We start from the raw sequence: 13,804 nt of genomic DNA, 5'->3' as shown, positions 1-13,804 counted from the left end.
GCAAAGGCCATGAAACAGAGGAGTTCCATCCTTGCAAGAGTTTCAGCAGGGGGAAAAAAACCATGTCAAAATATCTCAACATTAAGAGAGAAAAAGAATTATATTAAACTCCTTTAAGTCACACTGGGCTTCTGATGCAATGAACCCTCCTCTCCTATAGGGGGTGCACACTCTCCCCATTGTCTCTCTCCCATAAAAGTTAAAAGCTTTAAAATGCTTTTAAAATTAAGGCATCTTTTGTGGGTCACCATTATCTGGGGAGAGGGGATGGGGGATTTTGCCTCCAGTTATGTAATTGATTTAAGAGATGCCTTTGACTGAACCCACGATAGTGAAGCAGAACCTCCATACCCAGAAGCACTATACCTGTGAATTGCCAATTAAAGTGGATCAAAAAGCAGGGGAGGGCTGTTAACTTTCATGTATAGCTCAGTTGGTTGGAATGTGGTGTTGATAATGCCAAGGTTGCAAGTTTGTCCCTGTATGGGACAGCTGCATAGTCCTGCATTGCAGGGGGTTGGACTAGATGACCCTCAGGGTCCCTTCCAACTCTACAATTCTATGATTTTATGTCTGCTGTGGCGTCTCTATGAACATCCGGCTGGTTACTGTCATACCAGGACATTGGACCAGATGGAACTTCGATCTGTCCTAGCATGACTCTTGTTATGTTCACCCATTAGAGTCAGAGGAAGTTGTACACTTTCAAGAGTGCACACAAGGACTTTAATTCAATAAATGATATCAACAGCATCACTGTCCCCCATGTTCCTTCTCCCTTTCAGCTTCCATTTTTGAGCACATTCTCTAGTTTTCCTGACTTGTTCAATATTTTTGCAAATGAAATTCTGGCTTCCGTTTCTTGGCTCCCAAGCTCTAAGTGGAAGAACGAGAGCTGGAAAATGATAAACAGAAGCTATGACTCTGCTCACTGACACCATGCCAGTGCAGGATAAATTTGATTCAGTTCTTGTTCAAAGACAAACCTACCAATTTTTTTTTTGCACTTTTCAAAACTGTGCACAAACTGAAACACTGCCCCCTTTCAAAATTTGCAGTTTTCCAGCCAAGTAATAATATGTTCAGAGATGTATGTACTAGGATAATGTATGCATAAAAATGCATATATTGGTGAAAACAAATGACAAAAATGCATTGTGTTATGGGAAATTGTTTCCAAAAATATGTGTGTTAGTCAAAACCACACACATACATACCTATTAGGAGAAATTTGCTGATGAACTTTCATGAGGATTAAAAATCCCCCAAAGCAAACCGATGTGGAAATATAGATACCTGGTTAAGATTGCAAAAATGAGAAGTTGGGAGGAACAGAAGCGGACAGAGACTTGTGCATATCATAGACGGAAGCTTCCCTTCACTGGATCATAGAATTGTAGAGTTGGAAGTCTAGTCCAACCCTCTGTAATACAGGAAATCCCTGAGGGTTCATAACTTTGCATCACATGGCCATAGCACTAAGCTCTGGCACTGGTCTCTGGGTCAAGTTCCTGCCATGGCTAGCTCCTCCCATCCCTTTGGGTGGTTTACACCTTCCTGGCACAGGTGCCTTTGACATCCCAGAGAACAAGACTGTGACCGCCTTGAGGCAGCCACCACTTCGCTCCTCATCTCTCAGCCCACCTCTATTTATGGTGAGTTATTTACCTAAAGAGACATTTATGGCTTCATAATTAGCAAGACAACGCATGGCCCCGGGAAGCTGGCAGCGGCCTGCCTCTTAGCAAGGGAGCAAAAAACCCATCAGTGTCTGAAATGACCCATGACAGCGATTAGATTAGTGCCGTGTGTAGCAGAACCCACCCCCAGCTCAGCGTCCTGCTGGCAAAAGCCTTCCAGGTTTTATGCGGATCGGATTGGGGGAGAACGCACACTTAAATTTGCGCTTCGTTGGGCAGCGCCGTAAAAGTGAATTACAGCCACACCATCCCCAGGGGTCTGGGGATAAGAGAGAGGGGAGAAATCCCTCTCCCAGGGCTTATGGGAAAGCTTTCTGCCTCTCCGGGCCACTTGATACAGCACCACGTTAATAGCCCACTGAGAGTTGCTCTCTGCCTCCCCAAATGCGATGCATTAAAGAGGAGGCCGCAGAGGGAAAGAGGCAGGGGAGAATTAAGATGCAGAGGAGCAGGGAAAAGTACTGTCAATTGCTCGGTTTCCCAGGAGTTTTTGCTCATGCTCTCACTGGAAGTGGCTATAGGCCCGAGAGACTGCCCTGGATGATGTGTGCTTGGCAGAGAGGACACCAGAGACTGCTGTGGGCTCAAACTCTAGATCCATAGCATCAGAGGCTATCTCTCTCGCATCTCATCTCCTTTGACCTTTGAGCCAACCAAACCCGTCTACCATTTGAGGACTTCCCAAGTGGAAGTGGAATCATCGTAGCCTGTGGAAATGTAAGCCCAAGGCAGTGTAAGTTCCCGCAAAATTGAAGACCGAACGACCCTACATATCCTCCTGTGCCTGATATCCTTCAAAAACCCATTAGCCTTTATGGGGAGCTTGTCTCAATCAAAGAAAGGAATAGCTGGCTGTGCTGCCATTGGCAAACCTCTGTTTCACCTCAGACATGTTGGCGAGGCAGTGTGGAGTGCAGCCACAGGGAACCTGGCCTCACAACCCTCACAGATGACACCAGGATCAGGGTCACTTCTGCTCTGCTGAATGTGGGAAGCTCAGGGAGGGACTCAAAGGATAGCCATTTCCCTCTTCTCCTACTATTTCTGGGAGAAACAAAGAATGATAGAATTGTGGAGGTGGAAGGGACCCTGAGGATCATCTAGTCCAATGCTAGCCCATTGCAACCCTGTGCAATGCAGGAATATGCAGCTGTCCCATATGGGGATCAAACCTGCAACCTTGGTGTTTTCAGCACTATGCTCTAACCAACTAATTCCTCCAAAGCAGGGATGACTAACAGCAGCACTGGCTAAGCCAGAAGCTAGAACAGCTAGAGGGAGCGCTGCGCAGTGCTTCCTCTTGCTGTTCTGGCTTCTGGGATAGCCTGCAAAGCCTGCATTCACTCCATAAGGTGCACACACATTTCCCCTTACTTTTTAGGAGGGGAAAAGTGTGTCGTATAGAGCAAAAAATACGGTAATTGGCCGAAACACATTGGGCTGTTTTGAAAACAGAATCCTCTTCTCCCCTCCCAGCACCTTGGATGAAATATCCTTTGCTTTTGGACTCTAAGCCCACCCCCACTCTCAATGTAAGCAGTGGTGGTGGTGGTGGGGAGATCCCAGGGGTGTGTAGAGAAGTTGCAATCTCTCACTCAGCATAGAGCTCTGATGGAGAGGCAAACCCACCCACTCTGACAGTTGTCAAGTCGATCGTTTGATGAGCAGGAAAGGGTGATAGCCTGTGTGCCTAAGGTGTGTCTGTGTGCCCTTTGTGGGGTGGACGCACTCAGATGGATAAGGCTGGATTAAGAACTTGAAAGGGCCTAAACACTGAATAGATTGCGGTACTGCCCTCATATGCAGTTCAAAATAGAAAATGACACAAATCTCACACGTACACTGAAATTAAAATAACTTCTTCCTAGATTTTCTGATTGCAAAATTCTGGAGAGTTAGTTGAAGCTGACTCAACAAAACATTGCTTTGATCTGCCCCCGTTACCATTTGCCGATCACCATGGGACTTTGGGGGTTTGTGTCTAGGATGGGCCTGTGCATGAATTTGTTTTATGTGTGGAGATCAGTGCACACTGACCAGCAGACAGTCTTCACAGTAAGGCTCAATTCTGATGGCATGAGTATCACAACGGCCAGTAGAATCTTAACTGCTGCAGCCTTCATCCACCTTGATAGCCGTTATAACACACTGCTTGTTATCTTCCACCTGTTCTGCCGTGGAGGACTTCTTGGATCATTCTTTGTATAGCTCCTCCCCTTTGACCTTACCGCCTTGGGTGACCCTGCTGGGAGTATAAGACTCCCGATGGCTTCACTCACAAGGCTCATAGGAACATGCAAGCCCACTCACCATGACAAGGTGATGATCCAGTGAGTGAACTCAATGGAAAGCATAATGCTGGTGGTCAACAAAAGAGGTTTAAAGACTCTCTCACAGCAAATCTAAAAAAATGTAGTATAAACACCGACAATTGGGAAACACTGGCCTGTGAGCACTCCCACGGGAGAACAGCCTTTACCAAAAGTGTCATAGGCTTTGAAGATGCTTGAACTCAGGATGAAAGGGAGAAACATGCTAAGAAGAAGGCACACTTGGCAAACCCTCACCGTGATCAACTCCTGCCTGGAAGCCTATGTCCCCACTGTGGAAGGACGTGTGGACCCAGAATTGGCCTCCACAGTCACAGACTGTTAAAACCGTGTTCATGGAAGACAATCTTACTCGCCTATGAGGGATAGCCAAAGAACAGCATCTTTGATCTGCGTTAGGAGGACGCACCAACAAAATCTCACTGCATGTGCTTCAAGTGTTTATTGGAAAATCCAGCACTGGTCACACCCACCGCTGGCATGTGGCCCCTGGAAGGCTTTTGGGAGGGTGAACACGGCCCTTCGGCCCCAAAAGACCAGCCTCCCCTGCTCTTAAAGCTTTGTTTGGCCATGAGGTAAGGAGGACAGCCACAAAGAAACTGTGAGAAGAAAGCGATGATGTCAGCAAAATCTGACAAGTGCATTTGTTAATTTTCATCTGCATTTCTCTCTCCCTCTAATTAGAATTAGAATTTCAACCAGGGGAAAAAAAACCCCCAGAAGGGTCATTTCTGAAATGATATGCATATTTTTTCGCCTGCCTCTCTTGAGGGAAAGCCAAGTGGGGGCAGGTTTCCAAACGAAGTCCTTAAGGATGCTGGAAGAAGGAAAATGTGTATGTACAGAAATGCTTGTGTCTCTGTGCATTTGTAAGTAATCAAGTTGAACCACTTCCTCCTGAGTCGCTCAGAAAAATGTCACCGCATCTCGGGACAAGGAATTCAACAGTCCCCCTCCTCCCCCCAAAACCCACAGCAAAACAAAACCCCAAGGGTGGTGAAGGATAAAAAGGTACCTCCAGTTCTCAAATAATTTGCTGGAGTCAGTATTTCTGTGCAACTCAAAGACTTTCCTGTATTCAGTTGGCCAAAATACAAAAAAATAAAAAATAAAATCTTTTCACTTGTTCTTTATTCTTTTGTCCTGCGGGAAACAATGAGGAACAGAATAAAATGTATAGTAGTAGTAGTAGTAGTAGTAGTAGTAATAATAATAATAATAGTAGTAGTAGTAGTACAGCAGCTATGACCCTGTTCTACCCTGCATCAGAATAAGATGTTAGAACCCTGAGCTGGTAGATAGGAACTGATGGTTTTGGGCTGCCAGTCTCTCTCTCTCTCTCTCTCTCTCTCTCTCTCTCTCTCTCTCTCTCTCTCTCTCTCTCTCTCTCTCTCCCCCCCCCGTGTGTGTGTGTGTGTGTGTGTGTGTGTGTGTGTGAGAGAGAGAGAGAGAGAGAGAGAGTTTTAAGTCCTCCCTTGTATAAAGAAACCCCCTGGAAGTTGTGGGGTTTTGGCTAGGGTCTAGCATAGCAGGGAACAGCCGGAGCTACTATTGCCTCCTTGATGTGCTGAGTTTCTGTTTGTTGAGAATTCTTCTTATATGCGGAGGAGCCACCAGATTGCAATGATCTGATCATCTCAAGGAACACCTCCTTCCGAAGGAGTCTCAAGATCTGCCAGGGAGGACACACTTCAAAATTTGCCTCGTGCAGAGACCAAACTGAAGATCTCAACACCCAGTCCAAGTTAGCGACCTAGCAGCCATGTTCTGTACTAACTGCTGCTTCTACCTGGTCTTCAAAGGCTGCTTCAGGGAAAGTGCATTGCAGTAGTCTAGCCTGGAAGTTGCCAAGTGAGGTCTGCTTATCTCTAGCCAGGTGGGTCAAGGCTGGTATGCCGGGCTCAGCTGATCAAAGGCAGCCCATGCCACAGAAGCAACTTATGCTTCCGTGGAAAAAGGTGGATCAAGGAGGAACCTCAAAGCACTGAAATTGTTCCTTCAGGGGGAGTGCAACCTCACCAAGTGCAGGGTGAGCAGTGCTTCTTCAGAAAGGTCACCCACTTGCCTTGTCCAAACTGAGCTTCAGTTTATTGGCCCTCCTGGCAGGGATGTGGGAGTGGGATAAAGGTAAAGGGACCCCTGACCATTAGGTCCAGTCGTGGCTGACTCTGGGGTTGCGGCGCTCATCTTGCTTTATTGACCAAGGGAGCCGGCGTACAGCTTCCGGGTCATGTGACCAGCATGACTAAGCCGCTTCCGGTGAACCAGAGCAGTGCACGGAAACGCCGTTTACCTTCCCGCCGGAGTGGTACCTATTTATCTACTTGCAGTTTGATGTGCTTTCAAACTGCTAGGTTGGCAGGAGCTGGGACTGAGCAATGGGAGCTCACCCCGTTGTGGGGATTCGAACCGCTGACCTTCTGATCAGCAACTCCTAGGCTCTGTGGTTTAACCCACAGCGCCACCCTTATGGGAGTGCTTACATTGAGAGTGGGGGTGGGATTAGAGTCCAAAAGCAAAGGCACAAATACTACATTTCCACTGCTTCACCTGGATGTGATGAAGCAGAGAAATAAATTTAGGTACCGTCCACATTCCGAACTTGGGGCATTCTGCATGCCAAACATGTGCACTGCAACTGAGCTCTGACTGTCTTTGCTATGATCTTTCTCCTCCCTGCTATAATTGTGTGTAGAACATAGGAAAAGCTGCCTCATACCAAGTTAGGCCATTGGTCTATCTAATTCAGTATCATCTCCAGTGACTGGCAGCAAACCTCTAGAGGTTTCGGGCAGGGGACACTCCCAGTTCCACCTGGAGTTGCTGCCAGGGATTGAACCGGGGACCTTCTGCATGCAAAGCAGATGCTCTACCACTGAGCTGCAGCACAGCCCCATTAAACTATGGGGAATGGGTGGCAAGTCATCCTCCAAAAATTCAAAATGGAGAGAGGAGAGACCTCACTTCAGGTAGGATGCTGCCGAGTGATTGGGTTGTGTGCTTCAAATGAGCAAAGTTTGCCACGACTCAAGGAGGGCTCCTTCTATCCTCCCCGCCTCCACCAAGCTTGGCAGTCTCTAGGTACCAAGTTCCTTTGATTTCCCAGAAAACCAATTACTGAACAGCAGATTAGAGAGCTAATAAAATCCCATTATACCATTTTCAGAAAGTAAATCTGATCGGGATGCTGCCAATTTATCTTTGATGGCCCACAAAGAATGCATCCATTCTGGCAGGCATCCTGTTAACAGCTCGAGATGGATGGGGCAAAGGCGCGGACGCGAGGGTAATACGAAACGGCAATCCATCCGGCTAATTAGATATCCAAAATAAGCAGGGCCAGAGGAAGGGAGAAGCTCCATTTAGGGATGGCACATAAACCCCAATCAGCATTCACGATTTCTCCAACTTAGGCCACAAAGTACCAGCTCCACAGTGCCTCCTCTCCCCTCCATAACATTGAGTGCAGGGGTGGGGAGCCTCAGGTCCTGGGACCAAATGTGGGCCCCAATCCTCTCTCTGTGTCCCTTGGAACTTTCCCCGGGCCCACGACACTCATTTCCAGCTCCGCCTGGCACCCAGTTGTTGTTTTGTTGTTTCTGTTTTTTTTGGCTTCCTAAGATGAACACTGATCATGGCTCTCATTTATCTGGATGGAGAGGGGTGTGTGTAGAAGTGACCCCCTGTACATTAGTTGCTGCACCCACTTTTGTTTTTGGTGCCGCCAGAATCTGGGGCCCGGTTCTTTAAAGGGCTGCCTCATTTTACAGGTACCCACTCCTGCATTTAGATCAACAGCTGAGGCCCCTCCATAGCTGGTTGCAGTGCTCCCTGGACTTGGAGTGGGGAAGACTACATGGTCATTGCTTACCTTTAATATGGGTGATGCTGGAGTGGCAGGCCAGCTACAGGTGGCTTCTTGCTTGCTGCTCAATTGGATATCATCCAGAGTGACCCCTCAAACCTATAACAGCTATTTAACAACCTGCACATTTCGCCCCAAAGGATCTCTTGCATGGCTTATGAAAATGTAAGCTGGACACAACCTTTTTGTATCTTCAAGGCCTGTGGTCCTGTGTGAGAGCCAGTGTGGTGTAGTGGTTAAGAGCGGTAGATTCATAATCTGGGGAACCGGGTTCGTGTCTCCGCTCCTCCACATGCAGCTGCTGGGTGACCTTGGGCTAGTCACACTTCTCTGAAGTCTCTCAGCCCCACTCACCTCACAGAGTGTTTGTTGTGGGGGAGAAAGGGAAAGGAGAATGTTAGCTGCTTTGAGACTCCTTTGGGTAGTGATAAAGCAGGATATCAAATCCAAACTCTTCTTCTTCTCTTCTGTCTGTGAGGTAAGAATCTCTAATTGGTCAAACCAGCTCTTTTGTTAAGGTGATGGCCTTAGCAGGCCAGTTAAACACCACCATTAACATGTCAAAAGACTGAGCTCTGTTGCCATAGAGACAAGTGGGTGGGCTTCCTCCCATTTGGCTAGTTGCCATGTTATCCTAGAAGGAAGAACAGAAGGTCAAGAGTGTGTGTATGAATTTGGGCTGATGCTTCAAGCTGGAGATGCAGAGGCTTGTCTTGCTCTATTCAGCAACCAAAGCTATGGCTTGCAGCTTCTCCAGAAACCTAATGGGGAGGCAAAATCTGCTGGAGTGTTAATGCTGTGAGCCCCTCCTATGCTCAGGTTGTATATATGTGTAAATAAAACCATATATCCTAGAGCCACCACAGTCTCCATTGACCTTCATTCCAAGGAGTCACTTGCCACTTGGAGATGTGTACTGCAGCATAATTAATATATAGTCACCCTCCACACCAAACATTTCAAGCATTTTTATAAGCACTTTAAGTCATTGCTTCCCCCCAAGAATACTGGGAACTGTAGTTTGTTGAAGGTGATGGGAATTGTAGCCCGTAAGTCTCAGCACCTATAACAAGCTACAGTTCCAAGGATTATTTTTTTTGGGGGGGGGGGGTTGGGGGTGGAGCCATGACGGTTAAACTGGTAGAAAATCTAAAATGGAGAGTTGGTGTGAGGTGAAGTCAGTCACTGAGACTTACTTCTGAATTTCAAGAAACTGGCCCAGCTCCTTCCAGCTGCAGACGTTTAATGTGGGACATCTTGAGAAGAGTCCCTTGAACATTAGGAGAGCCTTCTGGATCAGGCCAAAGGTGGCCCACCTAGGTCAGGATCCTATTCTCACTGTGGCCACCAAGATGCCTGTGGGAAACCCACAAGCGAGGCCCTCTCCCAAGAGAACTCCCTGCTCCTGCGGCTTCCAGAAACTGGAATTCAGAAATATACTGTCTCTGACTGTGGAGGCAGAGCAAAGCCATCATGGCACAGATGCCAATCCCCAAGTATATTGGGATGGAGCTAAGCCTTCCACTCTTGAGGGACTGGGCCTCTCTGAGTCTCCCCACAGTGGTGCTGGGCCTTGCTGGGCAGCCTCCTTCTAATGCGCATGACATCACATGCGTGCATCACATGTATGGCGGTGCCAGTGCATCAGGGATGATGGCCTCATCCCCCATGAATGGTTCCAACCCATACAGTGGTAATTCTGGTTACATATGCTTCAGGTTACATAGGCTTCAGGTTACAGACTTTGCTAACCCAGAAATATTACCTCGGGTTAAGAACTTTGCTTCAGGATGAGAACAGAAATCGTGCGGCGGCAGCGCAGCAGCAGCAGGAGGCCCCATTAGCTAAAGTGGTGCTTCAGGTTAAGAACAGTTTCAGGTTAAGAACAGGCCTCCAGAACGAATTAAGTTCTTAACCCAAGCTACCACTGTACAAGCTATACAAGCTGGTGGCCATCACTGCTTCCATAGTTTAACGATGCACTCCACGAAGACGTCATTTCTTTTGTCTGTTCTGAATCTCCCAGTATGTAGCTCCATTGGATGCCAAATGGACAGAAGATACTCAGGATGCCCTCTTCTATCAGACCCACAGAGTACAAAGGCTTCTGGTCTGATCCCAGAATGTCCCACTTTTCCTTAGGACGTCCCTATTTTCATCAGAGAAATATCTGAGGGTATAGTAAGGTAAAGGGGCCCCTGACCATTAGGTCTACTTGTGACCAACTCTGGGGTTGCGGCGCTCATCTCGCTTTCTTGGCCAAGGGAGCTGGCATACAGCTTCTGGGTCATGTGGCCAGCATGACTAAGCCGCTTCTAGAGAACCAGAGCAGCGCACGGAAACGGTGTTTACCTTCCCACCGGAGTGGTACCTATTTATCTAGGTGCACTTGACGCGCTTTCGAACTCCTAGGTTGGCAGGAGCAGGGACCGAGCAACGAGAGCTCACCCCCTTGCAGGGATTCGAACCACCGACTTTCTGATCGGCAAGTCCTAGGCTCTGTGGTTTAACCCACAGCATCACCCGCATCCCGCTTTTCCTTAGGACGTCCCTATTTTCATCAGAGAAATATCAGAGGGTAGAGTAGGATGTCCTATTTTTATCGGAGAAGTGTTGGAGGGGATTACAGTCGTAACTTGGAAGTCAAATAGAATCTGTTCTGGAAGTCCGTTCAACTTCCAAATCAATCGGAAACCAAAGTGCAGCTTTTGATTGGCTGCAGGAAGCTCCTGTAGCCAATCAGAAGCTGCAGAAGCCCCATCAGACGTTCAGCTTCCAAAAATAGTTCATAAACCGGAACAGCCACTTCCGAGTTTGCAGCGTTTGGGAGCCAAAATGTTCGAGAACTAAGTTGTTTGAAAACAAGGTATGACTGTATCTCCGTTTGCACCAAGGAAATGCTGGAGGGCATGGAACAGGCTTTCCCTATTTTCATCTCAGCAATACTGGAGGCACTGAGACTCTCTGCAAGTGGTGATGATCCCTGTTTATGATGTGTTTATTGAAGAAGCTAGCTCTGTTTTATGTAGCGTCTCTGTCCCTGGGCAAAGGCCCCTCCAACCACAGAGCTTGTTCTGGCTGCTAAAGTATGGTGTCTCCAAACTAATGGCGGCTCTTCCAATCAGGGTGGCAGCCGCCAGCCTCCCAGGGACCTATCCTTGCCTCAGCCAGCCACTCCTTGCTGCTGGCTCTCAAGATTCAATAAGAGCGCACGGCTCTGAGCTACCGTCTCCACTTCCACGGGGAGGAGGCTTGCCATCTGCTAACAGAGTCAAGAAATCAAATTAGCGCTGGCTTTACGCTCACTTTCTCCATGACACAAGTATTGGCAGTCAAGGGCTGAGTTCATCAGGGCTCCACACTAATTTCTTATCTTCTCTAAGTGACTCCACGCTGCCATCTGATGCAATTTGCCCCTGCGCTGTGGCCGAGGGCTCCAATTTCTGCTTGTTTTACCATCAGTTCCATTAATAGGACATCTCTGTTTTGGGTGGCACAAGGTGAGGGAGGTGGCAGGGAGAGGCTTTGGAAAAATAAGACCTGGTTGTTGTTCTGTTCGAAGGAGAAGGGTGTCAGAATAAACACCATGAGAGGGAAGAAACAAGCTTCCCCAATTTGGTTCGCTCGTCTCCACCTGATTTCCAAATAACCAGTTCCTGTAGGCCATTGCCCTTGCAGGGGCTCTGAGTTGAAAGGATGCCTAAGCAATAAGCATATGCCATTAACCTGAGGTTTGGCCCAGGACTGCCTAAGGTGGTGGAAGAGAGTGGAAGGGAGAAGCCCACATTTTTGAATACTCTTCTATTTGGAAGATGAGAATTCAGGCAAGGAGGAAATTAGCACAGCAAGGGCTGCCACCTCTTTCCGTGATGAGCTAGTTGCTCTACTTGCAGGGAGAGGTATGATTATGATTATGATTTATTATTATTAAAAGTATTGGAGCATTAAGGAATGTGATCATGACATTCTATCATCTATCTATCTATCTATATCTATCTATCTATCTATCTATCTATCTATCTATCATCTATCTATCTATCATCTATCTCTATCTATCTATCTATCTATCTATCTATCTATCTATCTATCTATCTATCTATCTATCTATCATCTATCTATCTATCTATCTATCTATCTATCATCTATCTATATCTATCATCTATCTCTATCTATCTATCTATCTATCTATCTATCTATCTATCTATCATCTATCTATCATCTATCTATCTATCTATCATCTATCTATCATCTCTATATCTCCATTAAACACAAGCACCAAAACCCAGAAGTAACCCATTCCAGTACTTCTGGGTTTCGGTGCGTCCATAACCCAAAAACGTGCAACCTGAAGCATCCGTAACCCGAGGTATGACTGTGTGTGTGTCTATCATCTATCTATCATCTATCTATCTATCTATCTATCTATCTATCTATCTATCTATCTATCATCTATCTATCTATCATCTATCATCTATCTATCTATCTATCATCTATCATCTATCTATCTATCTATCATCTATCTATCATCTATCTATATCTATCATCTATCTATTTATCTATCATCTATCTATCTATCTATCTATCTATCTATCTATCTATCTATCATCTATCTATCTATCTATCTATCTATCTATCATCTATCTATCATCTATCTATGTCTATCTATCTCTCTATCTATCTATCATCTATCTATCTATCTATCTATCTATCTATCTATCTATCTATCTATCTATCATCTATCTATATCTATCTATCTCTATCTATCATCTATCTATCATCTATCTATCTATCTATCTATCATCTATCTATCATCTATCTATCTATCATCTATCTATCATCTATCTATCTATCTATCTATCTATCTATCTATCTATCTATCTATCTATCATCTATCTATCTATCTATCTATCTATCTATCTATCTATCTATCTATCTATCTATCTCTATCTATCATCTATCATCTATCTATCTATATCTATCTATCATCTATCTATCTATCTATCTATCTATCTATCATCTATCTATCATCTATCTATCTGTCATCTATCTATCTATCTATCTATCTATCTATCTATCTATCTATCTACATCATCATCAACCATCTATCTGCATGCTGTTTTTCAGGCCCATGGCCTCCTTCTCCTCTCTGTAACAGGGTAATAATGATTTTTATTTTTTAAATGCAGTCAGAACTGAATCCAGTCTATCACTCTAGGATTTTACTGGCTCATTCTGCTTTTCCTCTCCTCCTGCATTTTGCAGATGAAAACACGAATTGGCTGTTCCAAGAACCATCAAGTCCTTTCCTTTCCTGACTCTAGTAAACACAACAGAAGGCACAGAAGGGATCTAACAATTTTGCTCCTGGGGCAACCACCCCTAGTTTTCTCCCACCCACATGCTATGCCACTGGCCTCCTTATTTGTCATGGTTTTATTGTAGTCTGCCAACAGTTTGCAAATAATATCAATCAGGGTCCAGCCCACTCTTGCTCTCAAAAGGTCTCCCAAATAATGAGCTTTGAAATCTCTATAGAAGCGACAGTGCAAAAGGTAATGTACAACATCTTCCATCTCCCCAGTACCACAGACACAGGTCTGCTGCTACTACTATCACTAATAATAACACAGTATGGGCCAGATACCAAGTTTAAACATGTGGCAAAATGGGGTGGGCGTGAGGTGGCAGAATGTGTTGCATTCTGGTGGGTGGGCATTCCTGTTTTTGGATGATAAAAAGGTAAAGGGACCCCTAACCATTAGGTCCAGTCGCGGACGACTCTGGGTTTGCGGCACTCATCTCGCTCTATAGGCTGAGGGAGCTGTCTGCTTGTCCACAGACAGCTTCCGGGTCATGTAGCCAGCATGACAAAGCCGCTTCTGGCGAACCAGAGCAGCGCACGGAAATGC

Source organism: Podarcis melisellensis (assembly GCF_964234715.1).
Source record: "Podarcis melisellensis genome assembly, chromosome: 15".
Taxonomy (NCBI): Eukaryota; Metazoa; Chordata; class Lepidosauria; order Squamata; family Lacertidae; genus Podarcis; species Podarcis melisellensis.
This window is presented reverse-complemented; position numbering follows the sequence as displayed.